This window comes from Phoenix dactylifera, unplaced genomic scaffold, assembly GCF_009389715.1.
Source record: "Phoenix dactylifera cultivar Barhee BC4 unplaced genomic scaffold, palm_55x_up_171113_PBpolish2nd_filt_p 000959F, whole genome shotgun sequence".
Classification (NCBI taxonomy): domain Eukaryota; kingdom Viridiplantae; phylum Streptophyta; class Magnoliopsida; order Arecales; family Arecaceae; genus Phoenix; species Phoenix dactylifera.
Window position 1 is genome coordinate 105,362 of NW_024068317.1, and position 22,645 is coordinate 128,006.

The window sequence follows — 22,645 nt, forward strand, 5'->3', positions numbered from 1 at the left end:
AAGTTCAAGAAGCCCTACTCTACTCTAACTCAAAAGTGTTTGAGGGCTCTTAACTTCTCTCTAGTTTATATTGTAGCAAATCTGCTTTATAAAAAGCTCAGTTTTTTCTGTTTGTTTCTTATTCTTTCCATATTGTCTTTGCTTGGTTCAATCGGGGGATTGAATCAAGGGTGTAGAGGTTGGTTGGTGAGCGAGTGTAAAACCAACGTGTAAGGGTTCGATTGTGATTCCGGGAAAACAATCGGGGTGGTTCTAGTCGGTGAGCCAGGAAAATCGACCGAGTTCGTTGTGAGCTCGTAAAACAACAAGTTTGGTTGTGAGCTTGTAAAACAACCGGCTGTAATCCAAGGGGTTATAGTGAATTCCCAAGTGAGACTTGAAGAGTGGACGTAGGAGCAAGGGTTAGCTCCGAACCACTATAAAAGCCTTGTGTTTGTGATTGTTTGTCTCTTTCTTTTACTCTCATTTCATTCACAGCACATAGCAATTAATTAACCATCTTGGTAAAGCATTAATTAGTCATCCACAACGTTTTAATTGCAAAATTATTTTAAAACCCAATTCACCCCCCTCTTGGGTTGTCTATCTGGGCAACAAGTGGTATCAGAGCCTAAACTCTTCTACCCTAAGAGTCAAAGATCAAAAATGACAACCCCATTTGGATCTTCTTACATTGAGGGTCAGTCCACCCAAAGACCCCATTCTTTAATGGATCGATTACTCATATTGGAAGGCTAGGATGAGGATATTTATCCAAGCCCAAGATTATGAGATGTGGACCATCATAGTGAATGGACCATACATCCCATCCATCTATGTAGAGGGTGTCAATGTACCCAAACGATTGGGGACGACCATAATTTAGGAAAGCACAACTCAATGCCAAAGCAATGAATGTGCTTTATTGTGCATTAGATAGGAATGAATTCAATAGGGGTCTCTACTTGCAATTCTGCAAAAGAGATTTGGGATAAACTTGAAGTGACCCATGAGGGCACGAATCAAGTCAAAGAATCCAAAATAAATATACTGGTTCATAAGTATGAACTATTTAAAATGGATCCTAATGAAACAATCACTTGCATGTTCACTAGATTCACTGACATTGTCAATGGCCTAAAAAGCCTTGGCAAAAACTATACTAACAGTGATCTTGTCAGGAAAATTCTTCGCTGCTTACCAAGGTCATGGGAAGCCAAGGTGACGGCAATCCAAGAAGCTAAGGACTTGAACAAACTTCCACTTGAAGAGCTTCTTGGATCCCTAATGACGCACGAGCTGACAATGAAGCAGCACAGCGAAGAAGAGTCCTCCCATAAGAAAAAGGTAATAGCTCTTAAATCTACATCATCTAACAAGGACTTGTCTTGCAGTAGCAGCAGTGAAGAAGAGAATCATGAGGGAGACGATGATGAGGCTCTTCTCGTGCGCAAATTCAGAAGATTCATCAATCAAAAGAAGACCTTTCATCAGAGGAGAGGCCCCTCAAATTCCTATCGGAAGGATAAAGGTAAGGAAAGGAAAAATGAGGGGATTGGATGCTATGAGTGCAAGAAGCCGGGACACATCAGAGCTGAGTGTCCTCTTACTAAAGAAGGGGAGCAAGTACAAGGAGAAGAAAGCCCTTGTCACCACCCTTATCGGACTCTGACACATCATCATCCTCATCGGATGAGGAAACAAGTAGAAAAGGCCAACTTCTGCTTCATGGCAATGAAAATGAGGTAACATCCGTACCACATTTAGATTTTACTTTCGATGAACTGTATGATGCTTTCAATGAATTAATGGATGAATACAAAATGATAAACGTTAAAAACAAAGAACTAAAAGTAACTAACCAAACTCATCTCCGTAAGTATGATTCATTAGTTAAGGATAAAGATGTTCTTATCAAAGAAAATGCAGAACTTAAAACAAGCAACCAAATCTTGATACAAAAGAATAATACCTTAACTAAAGAAAATGAAAGGCTGAACAAAGAAACATTAGAACCCAAAAACTATAAACATATAAATGAGAGTATCACAAAAGAACTAAATGATCTAAAAGCAGAAAAACAGACACTAACTAAAGAACTTGAGAAATACAAACCCTTGGTTGAAAAATTTATATATAGTTCTGAAAAATTAAATATGATACTTAATAGTCAACGAGCTGTATTCAATAGAGCAGGTCTAGGATACAAACCTAAAAACAAGCAAAAACTTCTTAGTAACTTCTTTGTTAAAGCAGGAGAAAGTAAAATTAAGAAAATAACCTGTTTTTTGTTGTGGAACTGTAGGACATAAAGCAAATGTATGTGACTATAGGAAAGGAAAAACTAAAAGAAAAATCAAAAGGGCATGGGTTCCAAAAGGAACCAACATGACTAACCATGAAGGACCCAAGAAAACTTGGGTACCTAAAATTATATGATCTGCTTGTGTAGGAGTGTCTTGCAGCCAAGGTCAACAAAAATTGCTGGTACTTGGATAGTGGCTGTTCAAGACACATGACGGGTGACAAGGATCAATTCTTCACCCTTGAAGCTAAGAAGGGAGGTGCTGTGACTTTTGGAGACAACAACCAAGGTCACATCATTGGTATAGGTAAAGTACAAATTACCCCTTCTACTTTTATTGATAATGTTAGATATGTTGACGGTCTTAAGTATAATTTATTAAGCATTAGTCAATTATGTGATAAAGGTTATGATGTTATGTTTAAACCATCACTATGCATCGTAACAAACCCAAATGACAATAGTTTAGTTTTTAAAGGAATAAGACGTGGAAAATGTGTATGTTGTAGACCTTGAGGATCTTGCCAAACACAAACCCATGCTTAGTTGTTAATGAAACTAAGGACAATGATGCTAGTTGGTTATGGCACCGTAAGTTAGGTCATGCAAGCATGGACACAATATCTAAACTAGTTAAAAGAGATTCGGTGATAGGTTTGCCAAAATTAAAGTTTGAAAAGAATAAAATATGTGAAGCATGTCAATTTGGCAAACAATCAAAGAACTCCTTTAAATCTATAAATTGTGTCTCAACCTCTAGACCTCTAGAACTACTACACATGGACCTATTCGGACCAACTAGAACCACAAGTCTAGGTGGAAATAAATATGGTCTAGTTATTGTAGATGATTATTCTAGATATACTTGGGTCATGTTCTTAGCTCATAAGGATCAAGCTTTTTCAGTTTTCAAGAAATTTCATAAAGAAGTAACCAATGCTAGAGATACTTCAGTAATAGCTATTAGAAGTGACCAATGGTACCGAATTCGAAAATCATTTATTTGATGAGTTTTGTAGTAAAAAGGGGATAACACACAATTTTTCTGCACCCTAGGACACCACAACAAAATGGAGTTGTGGAGAGAAAAAATAGAACTCTAGAGGAAATGGCTAGAACTATGTTATGTGAAAGTAACCTCCCTAAGTACTTTTGGGGAGAAGCCATTAATACTTCTTGTCATATATTAAATAGAGTTTTATTGAGACCTATTATAAAGAAAACACCTTATGAACTTTGGAAAAACAGAAAACCAAAGGTAAACTATTTTCATATCTTTGGATGTAGGTGTTTTGTTCATAATAATGGAAAAGATAATGTAGGAAAATTTGATTCTAAATCTGATGAGGGCATATTCTTAGGGTACTCTACAACTAGTAAAGCATATAGAGTCTTTAATAAAAGAACCCTAGTTATAAAAAAATCCATACATGTTGTCTTCGATGATTCTAGTGATATCTCTTCTAGTAAGAGAGTTAATTTTGATGATGATACGGAAATTCTTGAAGAAAAGATTGACGAGATGACATTACAAGATAACAGTCAAAAATTAATTGAAGATGCATCATCAAGTCAAGAGACTATAGTAGATCATGGGCTAACTAAAGCTTGGAGGTATGCTCACGGGCATCCTAAGGAATTAATTCTAGATGATCCGTCTCAACCTATCAGGACTAGAGCATCCCTTAGGAACTTAAACAATCATCTAGCTTTCGTTTCACATTTTGAGCCTAAACGCATAGAAGAAGCTGAAAAAGATGTAAATTGGATAAATGCAATGCAAGAAGAATTAAACCAATTTACTAGAAACAAAGTATGGAATCTAATTAAAAGACCTTCTGAATATCCAATTATAGGTACCAAATGGATTTATAAAAATAAACTTGATGAAAATGGAATTGTCATAAGGAATAAGGCTAGACTAGTAGCAAAGGCCATAATCAAGAAGAAGGTATAGATTTTGATGAAACCTTTGCTCCTATAGCTAGACTTGAGGCTATTAGATTATTATTAGCATATGCATAGCTCTAAGGACTTCAAACTATTTCAAATGGATGTAAAAAGTACATTTTTAAATGGGTATATTAATGAGGAGGTATATGTAGAACAACATCCTGGTTTTGAAAATCATCAATACCCTAATCATGTATATAAATTGAACAAAGCACTTTATGGTTTGAAACAAGCACCTAGAGCATGGTATGAGAGGCTTAGCAAATTCCTATTAGAACATGAGTTCTCTAGGGGTAATGTAGATACAACACTATTTCTGAAAAAGCAAAACAAAGATATGTTATTAGTGCAGATTTACGTTGATGATATTATTTTCGGTGCTACTAACAATCGCCTCTGCAAAGAATTTGCTGATTTGATGCAGAGTGAATTTGAGATGAGCATGATGGGAGAGCTGAACTGCTTCCTCGGGCTTCAAATCAAACAGTCTGAAGGAGGCATCTTCATCAATCAAGCCAAATATCAAGGAGATGCTTAAAAAGTTTGATATGGAGGGGAACAAGTCAATCCAGCACCCCCATGAGCTCATCATGCAAATTAGACCAAGATGAATCAGGTAAATCTGTAGATCAGAAACTATATAGAGGTATGATAGGATCTTTATTGTATCTTACTGCAAGTAGACCTGATATCATGTTTAGTGTTTGCATGTGTGCTAGATATCAGTCTAATCCTAAGGAATCACATCTAATTGCAGTTAAGAGAATCTTTAAATACCTAATAGGAACTAAGAATATAGGTTTATGGTATTCTAAAGAATCTAGCCTAAAATTAATAGGATACACAGATTCAGACTTTGCTGGATGTAAACTTGATAGAAAAAGTACCAGCGGGTCTTGTCAATTTTTAGGAGAAAACTTAATCTCATGGTTTAGCAAGAAACAAAACTCGGTTGCATTATCTACTGCTGAAGCTGAATATGTTGCAGCCGGGAGTTGTTGTGCTCAAATCTTATGGATCAAACAACAATTAGAAGATTATGGCATTAAACAAGATAAAATACCCATTAATTGTGATAATACAAGTGCCATTAATCTAACTAAGAATCCAATTCAGCATTCAAGAACTAAACATATTGAGATAAGACATCACTTCATAAGAGATCATGTACTGAATGGTGATGTGACACTATAATTTGTTTGTACTGATGATCAATTAGCTGACATTTTTACAAAATTCCTAAGTGAAGAGAGATTTAGTGTGCTTAGGAGGGGATTAGGAGTGATTGATCCATGCTAGTGGTGTTTTCCACTAGTTCATTGATTTTGATGATTAGATTGTGGTTAATTAGAGTTTCTTTACAATGATCATCAAATCAGATCATAACTTAGTGATTTTCCCCTCATTCGGCACGAACATAGCATGATTTTTAGGTGCGTGCCAGAGTTCGAGACGACTCGAGTAAGTTTCAGAGTCGGCTCGTAAGGGGGAGTCGACTCGCACATTTACGGGAGTCGACTCGAAAACAATGGCAGCAGAGGGGGAGTCGACTCGCATACAGTAAGGAGTCGACTCGAGGTCAACAGGCGCCTAAGGAGAGTCGACTCGCGCATATTTTGGAGTCGACTCGACGTCGAGTCGACTCGCGACTCAGTGGAGTCGACTCGCAGTCGGGATCCGACTTTTTAACCCTAACTCCATCATTTAGAAAAACACTTATTTTCACCGCCGCCACTGTTCAAACCCTAGAGCCGATTCCTAGAACGTCTCCGGCCGCCCCTAGGTCCTTTTCCCGTTGATCCTTCATCGTCCATTAGGATTTCATACCATTCTAGGTCAACCATGCCTCGCAAAGCCACTATCCCAAGCCGGAAGAGGCCCCCAGTCCGTGACCGGTGCCGAGCGGCGTTCCAAGGCTCGGAACGACCCCGTGAGGCCACAACCTCCGGCTCGTTCCCCGCCGAGGGCCGTTCCCTCGAGGCCGTGTGCCGGGAAGGCGGTCTCCACCGGGAGATACGTCGATTTCGACTATCTCTCCCGGGAGGGCTTCACTATAGGAGATAGACTTAGGGCCCAGAGTTTAGAGTACTTTTGTTTCCTAGACCTCTCCACATACCCTGGCCTAATTAGAGAGTTCTATGGTACTGTCCATAGGGGGAATGGGGGAATAGAGGGAACCGTAGCCGGTGTCCCATTGTTTATTTTCGAGGATTTCATAGCCCAAATCCTCCACCTTCCACAGTTAGGGGTGGCTCCCACACACCCCGAAGATAGGACTGAGGCCCTTACGGCCATTCTAGGGCATCCACCCCAGTCCCCTTTAGATGAGGTGTCCGCCAGCTCACTTTCAGTTGAGATGCGGCTCCTCTTGAGCATCACTTCTCGGTCTTTGTTCCCAAAGACCGGACGGTTCGATTTTGTGTCTGAGAGGGACCTAGCCCTCATGTACTACATTCTTCAGGATACCCCCATAAACTTTCCCAAGATGATATATAGATACCTATGTGAGCCACTAGATAGACCTAGGCTCACCCTCCCCTATGGCATGATGTTCACCCTTATCTTTAGGGAGGCCGAGATCCCTATTCCTGAGGGGGAACCCTCTCGCGCATTGCGATGGACAGATCGCATGCGTCCGGGGACCCTACACAGGATGGGGTTTCGGAAGGTAGAGGGGACCTGGGTTGGGAAGTCTTCCACCTCCACACATACCACCAGACATTCCCCTAGTCCTGAGCCAGACTCAGATTATCCTGACTTTCCCTCCACTTCTGCTCCTACCACCTCAGCCGGACCCTCCTCCTCAGCTCCTCAGCCCATGGAGGTCCGGATCGCTCCTGAGCAGCTCCGGGAGTTGCGCCAGGAGATAGTTAGAGACCTGCGGGATGATCTACTTCGGGAGCTCCGGGGTTCAGTGCCTGCTCCCTCTCCTGCACCATCTTCAGCGTTGGTCCCTTCCTTGACAGCCGTGACTGAGATGACGGCCCATGTGCGGGAAGAGATCGACAATGTACGGTTCCTGGTCCAAGCCCAGTTCCATAGCATGAGCGAAGTCTCGAGCACCACTCGGAAGATGCGCGATAACGTCCGACAGGATATGGGCACCACTACCCAGGGGGCCGAGCGCTTGGCGAATGTGCTCATCGACAAGCTGGACACACTTCAGAAGTCGGTGACCGAGCTCGATACGACACATAGCAGGGCCACCTCGGCCATTATCCGACAGCTCGAGCACGTTACCAATGCAGTCACACTACTTGCAGAGCGCATGCCCCGGGGACCCGCATCCTCCTCGAGGAAGCCTTAGATCATTTTGTGTTATTTTGACATGTACTTTTTTGCTTTACTTATTGTATTCTAAAATGTATTTACATACACATCAATACAATGAGTAGACATATTCTCTTCAATTGTGTGCAATTTGATCTCTAAGTGATTGTTTGTTCTGCTTACCTCCTTTTTGATATGATGACAAAAAGGGGGAGAAATATTTAGTAGATATGTAAATGGAATCAACATAAAAGAACTCAAAATGAGAATCAAAAATTAAAACATAATTTGTTCTTAGTGGATTTGGTACCTCGAGGCTCATTATCTCTCTGTTGGGGCTCCTAATGGAGTAATCTCCAGAATCTATTCAAGGGATATTCGGAGATTAGCTGAATCCTACTCAAGAACAAATTGACAGATTTTCTCTCTAAAAACCAAAAATTTCAGTTCAAAAACTGCAATGCATTAAAAGGAAATTCAGAGAATCAAAACAAAGTTGAATGCATATGTTGAGGGGAGAATCTGAATTTTTAAGAAAGCTAAATCATTAAATATATATAAGCCAAACAATTGATTGCATGATATGAAGGCTTATATAATTCCAAATGAAACGGGGAGCTTTAATTCCAAAATTTATTGTCTCACACCTTTCAAGCTTGGATAAATTAAATAACCAGACACTTGAATTCATTTATGGATTTTATTTCCTTGTTTATTGAGCAATTCACTTTACATATACTCAATGTTTTGTCATCATCAAAAAGGGGGAGATTGTGGAGTGATTGATCATAACCCTATTTGATTTTGATGAGCTCAAAGCATCTGAGTATATCTCTTGTTTACTAATGAATTCAATTGAGTGTTTCAGTGAAAATCTTGTCTAAATGTTTCTAGACTTGGTTCATAATATTTTGGATAAGTCATGAAGTCAGTTTGAACCAAAGTCTGAGACTCAAGTCGACTCCAGAGTATTACGAGTCGACTCTAAGCGTATCAGAATCACTGGCACGGGCTCGAGTCGACTCCGGATCATTACGAGTTGACTCCGACTGAGAACAGACAGACGAGCAGAAAGCATCAACTCAAAACCTGTCAGCGAGTCGACTCCTGAAGCGCGCGAGTCGACTCCGATGTTTACCGAGTCGACTCCGGAGTAGTATGAGTCGACTCCAAGGAGTTACAGACAGAAAAGTCAGAGAGCGAATTTCGACCCTGAGATTCGAGTCGACTCTTGTGGAACGCGAGTCGACTCCGATGGTTGGTAGGTCGACTCCAAAGAAAGCGAGAGTCGACTCTCAGTGGTTCACAAGGCAAAAGTCAGAGAGCAGTTTTCGGACTCTGAGATTCGAGTCGACTCCCGCAATGCGCGAGTCGACTCCGAGACAGCGCGACCCCAAAAAGACAGAAGACCGAATTATTGTCTCTGAGAGCCGAGTCGACTCCGAGACAGCTCGAGTCGACCCCCAAGGCAGCGCTACACCAAAAAGACAGAAGGCCATGTTTCGGAAACTGAGAGCCGAGTCGACTCCAGAACAGTCCGAGTCGACTCCAAGACTGGACGAGCCAAAAGACAGAAGATCGGGTGTTCGGGCTCTGAGCGCCGAGTCGACTCCCAGGATTGTCGAGTCGACTCGAGTGGGCCAGGTTGAAAATTGGCTCCGTGGACTTCATGGGATGAGCCGACTCCGAAAATGCCAAGTCAGCTCCAGAAGTTGGCGAGTCGACTCCGGGTCAAGTCGAGTCGACTCCCAGTCGAAGAGGCCACTTTAATTCAAATCCGGAACAGTTGCCGAGTCGACTCCAGAAAAGCATGAGTCGACTCCCGCTACAGCCGAGTCGACTCCTGATCGCGCGAGTCGACTCCGACCCCCAACGGACATATTGTCAGGTTGTGCAGAGTGTGCAGAACGGGCAGAAAAAGGTGTCTAACGGCTAGTTTCCGTGGGGGATGGCTTAAATAGCCACAGAGGACTGTAGCAAGAAGCAGAAGCACCATTCCATTCAAAGAAATCAAGCATTCATTCTCTGCATACTTGTCTTCAACGAAAAGAAGGAAGAGCGTCATTAACTCCATCCAACTTCCTCTTCCCAGCATTTTAAAGAAGTCTCCTCCTGCATTCAAGTCGATCAGACATTCCAGAGGAGACTCAAAGTTCAAGAAGCCCTACTCTACTCCAACTCAAAAGTGTTTGAGGGCTCTTAACTTCTCTCTAGTTTATATTGTAGCAAATCTGCTTTATAAGAAGCTCAGTTTTTCTGTTTGTTTCTTATTCTTTCCATATTGTCTTTGCTTGGTTCAATCGGGGGATTGAATCAAGGGTGTAGAGGTTGGTTGGTGAGCCGAGTGTAAAACCAACGTGTAAGGGTTCGATTGTGATCCCGGGAAAACAATCGGGGTGGTTCTAGTCGGTGAGCCAGGGAAAACCGACCGAGTTCGTTGTGAGCTCGTAAAACAACAAGTTTGGTTGTGAGCTTGTAAAACAACCGGCTGTAATCCAAGGGGTTATAGTGAATTCCCAAGTGAGACTTGAGGAGTGGACGTAGGAGTAAGGGTTAGCTCCGAACCACTATAAAAGCCTTGTGTTTGTGATTGTTTGTCTCTTTCTTTTACTCTCATTTCATTCACAGCACATAGCAATTAATTAACCATCTTGGTAAAGCATTAATTAGTCATCCACAACGTTTTAATTGCAAAATTATTTTAAAACCCAATTCACCCCCCCTCTTGGGTTGTCTATCTGGGCAACAACACTGATACCGAAACGGCAAGACGCTACTGAGCCGGGACACTTTCGCCCGATTAGTCTTTATACTGTTGCCCAAAAAGACAACCCAAGAGGGAGGGTGAATTGGGTTTTAAATAATTATTGCAATTAAAAAACTTTGTGAGTAACTAATTAAAACTTATTTCAAGTAGATTAATTAGTTACTATATGCAGTGAATGAAGGGAATGGAAGAGACAATGAAACAATCACAAACACAAGAGATTTTATAGTAGTTCGGAGCTAACCCTTGCTCCTACGTCTACTCCCCAAGCTTCACTTGGGAGTTCACTATAATCCCTCAGATTACAGCCGGTTGTTTTACAAGCTCACAACCCAACTTGTTGTTTTAAGAGATCACAACGAACTCGGTCAATTTTCACAGGCTCACCGACTAGAACCACCCGATTATTTTTTCGGGATCACAATCGAACCCTTACACGTTGGTTTTACCCTAGGCTAACCAACCAACCTTAACACCCTTGATTCAATCCCCTGATTGAATCAAGTAAGAAAAAATAGTTTGAAACAAGTAAAAAGATAGCTTTTTGAAAAGCGTATTTAAACAATATAAACAAAGAAGAGTTAGAAGCCCTCAAACAGATTTTTGGAGGTGGAGAAAGGGGCTTCTCAAACTCTTCAACTCCTCTTGAATGTGCTGAAGATTTACTGTCAGAAGGGGAGCTTTGAATGCGAAGGAGAACATTGGTTGGATGGAGTTGAATGCGCTTTTTCCTTCTTTCTCTTGTATTTACTCTTAAGAGCCTTTGGTAGGTGGAAATTCCTTTTTTTTGAATGGAATAGCTTTCTTAGTGTCTATTACTGTTCAATCTGGCTATTTAAGCAATCCCCATTGAAAACTAGCCGTTAGACTCACTTTTAGGGCCGTTCTGCACAATCTGCAACTCCTGACACAGTGTCCGTTGGGATTGGAGTCGACTGCTCGATCTGGAGTCGACTCGGCTGTTGCTGGAGTTGACTCATGCTTTACTGGAGACGACTTGCCCATTGTTCAGGATTTGAATTAAAGTGTCGTCCCGTTCTGGAGTCGACTCGGCCAAACTTGGAGTCGACTCGCCAATATTCGGAGACGACTCTGCCTTCTGGAGACGACTCGTTTTCAGGGATCCAAAGATCTTTCTTTCGGGTTTACGTTCTCGAGTTGACTCGGATTCTCTTGGAGTCGACTCGGCTCTCAGAGCCTGAAAACTGGTCTTCTGTCTTTGGAGTTGAACTGCTTCGGAGTCGACTCGGACTTTGCGGGAGTCGACTCGGCTCTCAGAGACCGAAGTTGGCTCTCTGACTTTTAGTCTTGCATTCCTCTGAGAGTCGACTCTTGCTTTCTTTGGAGTCGACTCGCCAACCGTTGGAGTCGACTCGAGTTCTTCTGGAGTCGACTCGGTTCTCAGAGTCCAAAAACAACTTCTCTGTCTTTCTGTTTGTTACTCCTTGGAGTCGACTCGGGACTATCGGGGGTCGACTCGGCAAGCATCGGAGTCGACTCGAATTCTTCAGGAGTCGACTCGGTGACAGGGTCTGAGATTCATCCTTCTGTCCTGTTGTCAGTTCTCAGTCGGAGTCGACTCGTGGTGTGCCGGAGTCGACTCGAGTCTGTGCCAGAACGTCTGAAACACTTGGAGTCGACTCGAAATCTTCCGGAGTCGACTCGCGATCCAAACTTTGGTTCAAATTGAGTTCCATACTTAGCCAAAATGTATTGAACCAAGGCTAGAGATAATTAAACATAAATTCACAAATATTTGGCTGAAACACTAGATTGAATTCATTAGTATAACATAAGATATACTCAAATGCTTTGAGCTCATCAAAATCAAATAGGGTTATAATCAATCACTCCACAATCTCCTCCTTTTTGATGATGACAAAACATTGAGTATTTGTAAAGTGAATTGCTCAACCAAAAAGAAGATTTATAATAAAGTTTTGAAATGAATTCAAGTGTCTAGTCATTTAATTTATCCAAAATTGAAAGGTGTGAAACAGTAAATCCTAAAGTTAAAGCTCCCCCTTTCATTTGGAATTATATAAGCCATTATGTCATGCAATCAATTGTTTGGCTTATATGTGTTTAATGAATTTGCTTTCTTAAGATTTCAGATTCTCTCCCTCAACATATGCATTCAATTTTGTTTAGATTCTCTGAATTTTCTTTTAATGTCTTGAAGCTTTTGAGCTTAAATTTTTGGTTTTAGAGGAAAAATCTGCCAATTTGTTCTTGAGTATGATTCAACTAATCTCCGAATATCCCTTGAATGGATTCTGGAGATTACTCCTTTAGGAGCCCCAACAGAGAGATAATGAGCCTCGAGGTATCGAATCCACTTAGAACAAATTACTTTGTGCTTTAAGAATTTTCTTTTTATTGATTCCATTTACATTTCAATTCAATATATTTTCTTCCCCTTTTTGTCATCATAGCAAAAAGGAAGAAAGCACAGAAAAGTACAAGAACTCAAGAATGCACAATTTTGAAAGAAAATTTCTACTCATTGTATTAAATTCAAATTTGAGTACAAGTGTGATTACATATCAAAAGAAGTCCTCAAGGGACTGTACATCATAAAGTAAAAAGAACAAAAAACACTAGGGTTGCTTCGTGGTGGAGGATGTGGCTCCCTTGCTCAGTCTAGTGTGTTTGATGACCATGCTTAACCTCTCATTGATGTTCCCCAGTTGTTCAAGAATCTCCGAGGTGGTTCTAGACTGAATCGTAGAAATGTTGTTCACACTCTCCTGGAGGGTGTCAAGTTTGAAGATCAGTACATTGGCTAGTCTCTCTGCACCCTGACTCTGGGAAGAGAGTCCTAGAGATAAAGTCAAACCTCCCAGTCTTTGGGAAGAGAGTCCTAGAGATAACACTAAGGAGAATCCGCATTTCAGCCGACAGCTGATTTGCGAACACCTCCTCTATGGGGGACTGTGAAGGACTCCCTAAGACTGCTGTAAGGACCTCAGTCCTATCAAGAAGGTGACTGGGAGAGATCCCTTCTTGGAAAAGATGGAGGACTTGAGCAATGAAGTCCTCCGAGATGAATATAGGGACACCTGCTACGGTTCCCTGGATACCACCACTACCCCGAGCTACAGTCCCATAAAATTCCCTAACTAACCCCGGATAAGTTGGGAGGTCTAAGGAACAGAAAAACTCTAGCCCTTGTGCCCTAAGACGATGCCCTAGGGTGAAGCCTTCCCGGGAGAGGAAGTCAAAGTTGACTTTCCTCCCGGTGGAGACCGCCCTCCCGGCGCACGGACGCGAGGGAACCGGCCTAGGCGGGGAAGAAACCAGAGGTGGCGGCCTCGCGGGTTCGTTCCGAGCCTTTGACCGTCGCTCGGCCCCGCTCGCAGAGATAGGTCTCTTCCGGCTTGGGACAACTGCTTTCCTAGGCATTTTTGACCTAAACACGGGAGAAGAACTAAGAAAATGGAGGAAAAACTCGATGGAGAAGACCTAGAATGGGTCGGAGACGAGGTCGGAGACGGCTCTAGGGTTTTGGAACAGTGTCGGCTGTGAATAGAAGTGGGGATTGAACGTTTCGATTAGGGTTAAAACATCGGATTTCCGACCTCGAGTCGACTCCAGTAAGTCGCGAGTCGACTCGACCTCGAGTCGACTCCAAAATATGTGCGAGTCGACTCCCCCATGAGCCGACTCTAAAATGTCTGAGTCGACTCGAACTCTGGCACACACCCAAAAATCATGTTATTTTTGTGCCACAAAAGAGAGTTATGGACTTATCCAGGATTTAGGAACCAATTTGATGATCATAGATAAGAAGTCCTACGTCCACCATAGACTAATCCTCAAAATCTATGAACTAGAGGAGAGTATCACGAGAATGGATCAATCACTCCTAACCCTCTTCTAAGTATGCAAAATCGATCCTCACTCAGAGGTTTTGTGAAGATATCAGCAAGTTGATCATCAGTACACACAAATTGAAGTGTCACATCACCATTCAGTACATGATCTCTTATGAAATGATGTCTTATCTCAATGTGTTTAGTTCTTGAGTGCTGAATTGAATTTTTAGTTAGATTAATGGCACTTGTATTATCACAGTTAATAGGAATTTTATCTTGTTTAATGCCATAATCTTCAAGCTGTTGTTTAATCCACAAGATTTGAGCACAACAACTCCCGGCAGCAACATATTCGGCTTCCGCCGTAGATAGTGCAACCGAGTTTTGTTTCTTGCTAAACCAAGAGATTAAATTTTCTCCTAAGAATTGACATGACCCGCTGGTGCTTTTTCTATCAAGTTTACAACCAGCAAAGTCTGAATCTGTATACCCTATTAAGTTTATGCTAGATTCTTTAGAGTACCATAAACCTATATTTTTTGTTCCTATTAGATATTTAAAAATTCTCTTAACTGCGATTAAATGTGATTCCTTAGGATTAGATTGATATCTAGCACACATGCATACACTAAACATGATATCAGGTCTACTTGCAGTGAGATATAATAAAGATCCTATCATACCTCTATACATCTTTTGATCTACTGATTTACCTGATTCATCTTGGTCTAGTTTGCATGATGAATCATGGGTGTGCTGATTGACTTGTTTCCTTCCATATCAAACTTCTTAAGCATCTCCTTGATGTATTTAGCTTGATTGATGAAGATTCCTTCTTCAGATTGTTTGATTTGGAGCCCGAGGAAATAGTTCAGCTCTCCCATCATGCTCATTTCAAATTCACTCTGCATTAGGTCAGCAAATTCTTCGCAGAGGCGATTGTTAGTAGCACCGAAAATAATATCATCTACATAAATCTGAACTACTAACATATCTTTGTTTTTTCTTTTTAAAAACAATGTTGTATCAACGTTCCCTCTAGAGAATTCATGGTCTAACAGAAATTTGCTAAGTCTTTCATACCATGCTCTAGGTGCTTGTTTTAAACCATAAAGTGCTTTGTTTAATTTATACACATGATTGGGGTATTGATGATTTTCAAAACCAGGAGGTTGTTCTATATACACCTCCTCATTAATATACCCATTCAAAAAGGCACTTTTTACATCCATTTGAAATAATTTGAAGTCTTTAGAGCATGCAAATGCTAGTAACAATCTAATTGCTTCAAGTCTAGCTACAGGAGCAAAAGTTTCATCAAAGTCTATACCTTCTTCTTGATTATAGCCCTTTGCTACTAGTCTAGCCTTGTTCCTAATCACGATTCCATGTTCATGAAGTTTATTTTTATATATCCATTTGGTTCCTATTATTGAGTATTCATAGAGTCGTTCAACTAGGTTCCATACCTTGTTTCTAGTGAATTGGTTTAGTTCTTCTTGCATTGCATTTATCCAATTTACATCATTTTCAGCTTCTTTTATGTTTTTAGGTTCTAAGTGTGAGACAAATGCTAGATGATTATTTAAGTTCCTAAGAGATGCTCTAGTTCTAACAGGTTGAGATGGATCATCTAAAATTAATTTCTTAGGATGCCCATGAGCATACCTCCAAGCCTTAGTCAGCCCATGATCCACAATTGCCTCTTGGCTTGTTGATGCATTTTCAATTAGCTTTTGTTCATCTTCTTGTAATGTCATCTCATCAATCTTTTCTTTAAGAATTTCTGCATCATCATCAGGAGCAACTCTCTTGCTAGAAGAGATATCATTAGTATCATCAAAAACAACATGTATAGACTCTTCAATAATAAGGTTTCTTTTGTTAAATACTTTATATGCTTTACTTGATGTAGAATATCCCAAAAAGATACCTTCATCAGATTTAGAATCAAATTTACCTAAGTTATCCTTGCCATTATTATGAATGAAACACCTACATCCAAAAATATGAAAATAGTTTACTTTGGGCTTTCTATTTTTCCAAAGTTCATAGGGTGTTTTCTTTATAATGGGTCTCAATAAAACTCTATTTAGTATATGACATGATGTATTAATGGCTTCTCCCCAAAAATACTTAGGGAGGTTACTTTCACATAACATGGTTCTAGCCATTTCTCTAGGGTTCTATTCTTTCTTTCTACAACTCCATTTTGTTGTGGTGTCCTAGGTGCAGAGAAATTATGAGTTATCCCCTTTTTACTACAAAATTCGTCAAATAGATGATTTTCAAATTCCGTTCCATGATCACTCCTAATAGCTATAACTGAAGCACTTCTTGAATTAGTAACTTCCTTATGAAATTTCTTAAACATAGAAAATGCTTCATCTTTATGAGCTAAGAACATGACCCATGTGTATCTAGAAAAATCATCTATAATGACAAGGCCATACTTGTTTCCACCAAGACTTGTAGTTCTAGTTGGTCCAAATAGATCCATATGTAGTAGTTCAAGGGGTCTAGTAGTAGTGACACAATTTATGGATTTAAAAGAGCTCCTAGATTGTTTGCCATATTGACACACTTCACAAATTTTTTTTTCTCAAATTTTAGTTTTGGCAAACCTATTACAGAATCTCTTTTAACTAGTTTTGATATTGTATCCATTCTTGCATGACCTAACTTACGGTACCATAGCCAACTTATATCATTAGCCTTAGTATCACTAGCTACTAAGCAAGGGTTATTTTTAGCAAGATCTTCAAGATCTACTACGTACACATTTCCACGTCTTATTCCTTTGAATACTAAGCTATTGTCAATTGAGTTGGTTATGATGCATAGGGTTGGCTTAAACAGAACATCAAAACCCCTATCACATAATTGACTTATGCTAAGTAAGTTATGCTTAAGACCATCTACAAATCGTACATTATCAACAAAGGTTGAGGAGGTGATTTGTACTTTACCTATATCAACGATGTGACCTTGGTTATTGTCTCCAAATATCACTGCACCTCCCTTTTTAGGCTTAAGGGTGAAGAATTGGTCTTTGTCACCCGTCATGTGTCTTGAGCAGCCACTATCCAAGTACCAACAGTTTTTGTCGACCTTGGCTGCAAGACACTCCTACACAAGGAAATCATACAATTTTAGGTACCCAAGTTTTCTTGGGTCCTTCATGGTTAGTAATATTGGTTCCTTTTGGAACCCAAACCTTTTTAATTTTTTTTTAGCTTTTTCTTTTCTATGGTCACACACATTAGCTTTATGTCCTGTTTTTCCACAGCAAAACCAGGTTATATTCTTAATTTTGCTTTTTCCTGCTTTCACAAAAAAATTACTAAGGAGCTTTTGCTTATTCTTAGGTTTATACCCTAAACCAGCTCTATTAAACACAGCTCGTTGATTATTAAGTATCATTTCCAATTTTTCAGAACTATATGTAAACTTTTCTACAAAAGGTTTGTATTTTTCAAGTTCTTGTGCCAACTTTTGTTTTTCTATTTTTAGTATGTTTAAGTCTTTTGTGAGATTATCTCTTATAGTTTGTTTATCGTTTTTAAGTTCTAAAATTTTTTTGGTTAGTTTTTCGTTATCTTTAATTAAGGTATTAGTTTTTTGAATTAACATTTGCTTGCTTGTTTTAAGTTCTAAATTTTCTTTAATGATAAAATCCTTATCCTTAACTAATTTATCGTATTTATGGAAGTGAGATTGATTGGTTAGTTTTAGCTCTTTATTCTTAAGATTTATTGTCTTATATTCATCCATTAATTCATTAAATACATCATACAATTCATCAAAGGTAAAATCTAAATGTGTTTCAGATATTACCTCATTTTCGTTTGCCATAAAACAGAAGTTGGCCTTTCCTCTTGTTCCTCATCCGATGATGATGATGATGAATCGGAATCCGATAAAGTGGAGACGAGAACTTTCTTTTTCTTATATTTGCTGGCCTTCTTGAGCAAAGGACAGTCAGCTGTGAAATATTCCGGCTTCTTGCATTCATAGCATCCGATTCCTTCATTTTTTCTTTTCTTACCTTTATCCTTGTAGTAGAACTTGAGGGACCTCTCCTCTGATGAAAGGACTTCTTTCGGTTGATGAATTTTCTGAACTTTTCGCACGAGAAGAGCCTCATCATCATCTTTCTCATGATCTTCTTCTTCACTGCTGCTACTGCAAGATAAATCCTTGTTAGAAGAAGTAGATTTGAGAGCTATTACCTTTTTCTTATGAGAGGATTCTTCTTCGCTGTGTTGTTTCATTGTGAGCTCGTGCGTCATTAGGGATCCAAGAAGCTCTTCAAGTGGAAGCTTGTTCAAGTCCTTGGCTTCTTGAATTGCCGTTACCTTGGCCTCCCATGATCTTGGCAAACATCGAAGAATCTTCCTGACAAGGTCACTGTTAGTATAATTTTTGCCAAGGCTTTTTAGGCCATTGACAATATCAGTAAATCTAGTAAACATGCAAGTGATAGTTTCATTAGATTCCATCTTAAATAGTTCATATTTATGAACTAGTATGTTTATTTTAGATTCTTTTACTTGATTCGTGCCTTCGTGGGTCACTTCAAGCCTATCCCATATTTCTTTTGCAAAATTACAAGTTGAGACTCTATTGAATTCATTACGGTCTAAGGCACAATAAAGCACATTCATTGCTTTGGCGTTTAGTTGTGCCTTCCTAATATCATTGTCATCCCAATCTTTTTCAAGTTTGGGTATAGTAACACCCTCTACAAAAATAGATGGGGTGTATGGTCCATTAACTATAGTGCTCCAAATCTCATAGTCTTGAGCTTGGATAAATATCCTCATCCTAGCCTTCCAATAGGAGTAGTCGGTTCCATTAAAGAATGGAGGTCTATGGGTGGATTGCCCCTCAATATGAGAAGATCCAAATGGTGTTGTCATTTTGATTTTTTACTCTTTTGATAGAAGAGTTCAGGCTCTGATACCACTTGTTGCCCAAAAAGACAACCCAAGAGGGGGGGTGAATTGGGTTTTAAGTAATTATTGCAATTAAAAAAACTTTGTGAGTAACTAATTAAAACTTATTTCAAGTGGATTAATTAGTTACTATATGCAGTGAATGAAGGGAATGGAAGAGACAATGAAACAATCACAAACACAAGAGCTTTTATAATGGTTCGGAGCTAACCCTTGCTCCTACGTCCACTCCCCAAGCTTCACTTGGGAGTTCACTATAATCCCTCAGATTACAGCCGGTTGTTTTACAAGCTCACAACCCAACTTGTTGTTTTACGAGATCACAACGAACTCGGTCGGTTTTCACAGGCTCACCGACTAGAACCATCCGATTGTTTTTTCCGGGATCACAATCGAACCCTTACACGTTGGTTTTACCCTAGGCTAACCAACCAACCTTAACACCCTTGATTCAATCCCCTGATTGAATCAAGTAAGAAAAAACAATTTGAAACAAGTAAAAAGATAGCTTCTTGAAAAGCGTATTTAAACAATATAAATAAAGAAGAGTTAGAAGCCCTCAAACAGATTTTTGGAGGTGGAGAAAGGGGCTTCTCAAACTCTTCAACTCCTCTTGAATGTGCTGAAGATTTGCTGTCAGAAGGAGAGCTTTGAATGCGACGGAGAACATTGGTTGGATGGAGTTGAATGCGCTTTTTCCTTCTTTCTCTTGTATTTACTCTTAAGAGCCTTTGGTAGGTGGAAATCCCTTTTTGTTTGAATGGAATAGCTTTCTTAATGTCTATTACTGTTCAATCTGGCTATTTAAGCAATCCCCATTGAAAACTAGCCGTTAGACTCACTTTTAGGGCCGTTCTGCACAATTTGCAACTCCTGACACAGTGTCCGTTGGGATTGAAGTCGACTCGCTCGATCTGGAGTCGACTCGGCTGTTGCTGGAGTCGACTCATGCTTTACTGGAGACGACTCGCCCACTGTTCAGGATTTGAATTAAAGTGCCGTCCCATTCTGGAGTCGATTCGGCCAAACTTGGAGTCGACTCGCCAATATTCGGAGACGACTCTGCCTTCTGGAGACGACTCGTTTTCAGGGATCCAAAGATCTTTCTTTCGGGTTTACTTTCTCGAGTTGACTCGGATTCTCTTGGAGTCGACTCGGCTCTCAGAGCCTGAAAACTGGTCTTCTGTCTTTGGAGTTGAACTGCCTCGGAGTCGACTCGGACTTTGCGGGAGTCGACTCGGCTTTCAGAGACCGAAGTTGGCTCTCTGACTTTTAGTCTTGCATTCCTCTGAGAGTCGACTCTTGCTTTCTTTGGAGTCGACTCGCCAACCGTTGGAGTCGACTCGAGTTCTTCTGGAGTCGACTCGGTTCTCAGAGTCCAAAAACAACTTCTCTGTCTTTCTGTTTGTTACTCCTTGGAGTCGACTCGGGACTATCGGGGGTCGACTCGGCAAGCATCGGAGTCGACTCGAATTCTTCAGGAGTCGACTCGGTGACAGGGTCTGAGATTCATCCTTCTGTCCTGTTGTCAGTTCTCAGTCGGAGTCGACTCGTGGTGTGCCGGAGTCGACTCGAGTCTGTGCCAGAACGTCTGAAACACTTGGAGTCGACTCGAAATCTTCCGGAGTCGACTCGCGTTCCAGACTTTGGTTCAAACTGAGTTCCATACTTAGCTAAAATGTATTGAACCAAGGCTAGAGATAATTAAACATAAATTCACAAATATTTGGCTGAAACACTAGATTGAATTCATTAGTATAACATAAGATATACTCAAATGCTTTGAGCTCATCAAAATCAAATAGGGTTATAATCAATCACTCCACATATACGAACTTGTACAAGGCTACGGCGAAGATTCTTGCCATCAGGTTGAGGGATATTTTTTCGAGGTTAATCAGTCCGGAGCAGGGTGCTTTTTTGGGAGGCCGGAGTATTTCAGATAATGTGCTGATTGCCCAGGAGTTTATGTTTGACTTGCACAGGGCACCGATGAGGAGGAGCTTGATGGGGATCAAGCTCGACATGGGGAGGGCATACGACAGGGTGGAGTTGGGATTTTTTGATGTGGTCTATGCAGGGGTTTGGCTTTCATGAGACATGGATCAGCTGGGTTATGGGCTGTGTGAGGACTCCTTCATTCGCCATCCTGGTGAATGGCTCGCCATCCCGATTTTTTGAGTCCGCTGGAGGGCTACACCAGGGATGCCACCTTTCTCCACTGTTGTTCATTATGTGTACGGACGCACTATCCAGAGCCCTCAGACAGGCGATGGCCACTCAGGAGTTGGAGGCTTATAGCCCTATAGTGGGGGATCCTTCGCTCTCTCACCTACTTTTTGCTGATGATTGCTTATTACTTGCCCAAGCTTCGAGGCAGGCCGCAGGGGTCCTCCATAGGATTCTTTGACACTATTATCAAGTGTCGGGGCAGCAAATCAATTTGGTGAAGTCTTCTGTATGTTTCAGCCCGAAGATCAGGCACGCAATGAAGAATTCTATCTTGGAGACTCTGGGGGTGGATGAGCAGGAGGGCATGTTGAGGTACCTGAGGGTCCCGATCAGTGGCAGCGGCTGCGCGGCGGAGACTGCTCCTCACTCGAGCTTAGCATCAGGCACAGATTGGAGGGATGGCAGATGCATACTCTCTCTATGATGGGGAGGATTACCCTGGTTCAGTCAGTTCTTTCTTTGATTCCCATCTATTTATTATCCAATTCCTTCATTCCTGTATCTTTTGTGAGGACCCTTGAGCAGCTCTTTAGAAACTCTGTTTGGGGGAGGAGCATGGGTAGAGGTGGTATCCACTTGCTGGCATGGGAGGCGGTGTGCCAGCCGATTAGGTATAGAGGCTTGGGGCTGTTGTCTTTGGTGACGAGACGAGAGGCTCTAGCGGCACGACATGCGGCGAGATTTATGCTAGAGCCGAATAGTATGTGGTCCTCGTTGATGAGGGCCAAATACAGTGCGTTGCTACCTGGAGTGTGAGGGGGCTGGCTCCACTCTCCGATTTGGAGAAGATGTATGCTAAAGCAGCGTTGGTGCTTCTGGAGATCAGATGGGCTATTGGGGACGGGCGGTCCATAGATGTTTTAGAGGATAGCTGGATGACTGAGTAGCCGATCAGCCGACTTCCGACCATGGTAGACTCGACAAGGATTGCTGGATATAGGGTCAGCAACCTGATGGACCCAGATGGGGGCCAGTGGAGGGAGGGATTGATCCAGAAGGTGTTTGGAGAGCAGTTGGCAGAGGTGATTGTGGGTCTTCCAGTTCCTATTTGGGAGGTGCCTGACAAGTTAGTATGGCTGCCGACGGGTCGGTCGCAGGTACGAGCCAGGAATCTTCACACTTTGATTAGTAGGGCACCAGATTGGCAGATCGAGGGAGGATAGATATGGAGGATGCAGGTTCACCCGCGGGTGGCACTTTTTGTCTGGAAGGTAGCATGGAGCTATCTACCAATCAGGAGTCTGCTAGCGAGCCGGGGCATGCGGATTTCTTAGTGCTGTGATTTGTGTACAGATACAGAGGAGACCATTAATCATGTTCTATTACAGTGCCCCAGGGCTAGAGAGATATGGAGTAGGTCTCC